Genomic DNA, 1,621 nt, shown 5'->3' with positions numbered 1-1,621 from the left:
CCATGTAGCTTTCCAATGAATGGGCATGCTGTTTTTAATTAGAAAAAAAAAAAAAAAAACAACCTTTCATTTTAGGAAGAAAGACAAACTTGCCTATACAGGATGAAATTATTTAAATTGTATATTTTCTCTCCCTACTTTTCTAAATTTGACCACATTTGTTAGTAGGCTCTTAATGTGACCTGACAATCTTTTTGGGTAAAATGCACATTTGTATTATTGCTGTCTCATCCTAACAATCCAGAGTTTGAGCCTGAGCATGTTACTTTTCTGCCAAAATATGGAGATTCATTAGTTTCCATTAATTCTCTATGGATGATGAACATGCATCTTGGCAGGTGCCTGCCTATTCCTTAAGGAAAATAATCTAAATTTAGACTCTCTCCCTAGTCTGTGATCCTGGTAACTCAAAGGAGCCTAATAATTTTTGTGCAAAGAGACCTATTTTTAACTTCTGAAGCCAGGCTTTTCCCAGCTTTTCACCTGGGAGGCTTGGTGAAAATTACAAATTGGCTTTAGCATCAAACTCCCCAGTCATCTTCCAGCACCAGTACCCTAGATGCACACGCATCCTACACAGGTACTGGGGAGGCGGAGGGTTATTTGAACATGTTTTAAGAAAGGATATTACTTTCTTCTTGCTGCACATTGTAATTTTTAACACTTTTCTATAGGAGGAGGAAGTTTCTTATCTGGAATTGCAATCTACTTGGTTAATTTTTAGTCCCTTTAGAAAAAACAAAACAACAACAAAAAAAAAAAAAAAAAAACCAATTGTTTTCCTCCCCTCTAAGTTCTAGATGCTGTCTCTTCAGTTCTTGTCATCTTATAGCTCCATCCCTTTAATACCTTTTCCTTAGTTTCTCATTGAAAATAGCTTAGCCTTTGTGCTTTCTTGCCCTTGTGTCTCTTAACTCCTCAGTGCTTTCCAGAATTGTCTTTACTCCATGTCACAATTATTAACAGAAAGGTTATTAAATCACAGCTTTGGAGTAAGTACCCAAATTCATTGTGAAATAACTCAAATCATCCATGAAGCTTCTGGTTAATTGAAAGCTTTGTTGTGAGATTTAGAGGGATAATGATGGTGATGGTGATGATGATGATGATTGTTTAAATATTGCAAGAATGCTGAATGCAGCATTGAGTCCTCACTGACACCCACAATTTTTCTCAAAATTGTAGGATATGTTTTCTTAAAACAAATCACATGCATAGTACATCTTCATTACAGAAAAATTAGGCAACATTGGGAAAAACATCAACTGTAGTTTCATCACCAGCAGATGATGTGATATTGCTAACATATTAAAATATACAGTGAAAATATATTCTGTACTGTCGTTGAACATTTCATACTACTTATCCCCCATCTATTTAATCTCATCTTTGGGGTGCACCTGATTTTTACTTATAAGCAATCATAAACTATTCCTGTTTTCTATGCACTGCCTGGAAAATCTGTGGAAATATTATTGTAAGTTTTAATTGATTAGATGATGAAATATTAGTAAGTGGCATAGTATGAAATACAGTATTTCTGAAGAGTTTGTCCCCCTGATAAACTTGAACCTATTCTCTAGGTTGTCAGTAATAAGGAATTAAAAACAGCATACGATCT

Source organism: Marmota flaviventris, unplaced genomic scaffold (genome assembly GCF_047511675.1).
Source record: "Marmota flaviventris isolate mMarFla1 unplaced genomic scaffold, mMarFla1.hap1 Scaffold_55, whole genome shotgun sequence".
Classification (NCBI taxonomy): domain Eukaryota; kingdom Metazoa; phylum Chordata; class Mammalia; order Rodentia; family Sciuridae; genus Marmota; species Marmota flaviventris.
This window is presented reverse-complemented; position numbering follows the sequence as displayed.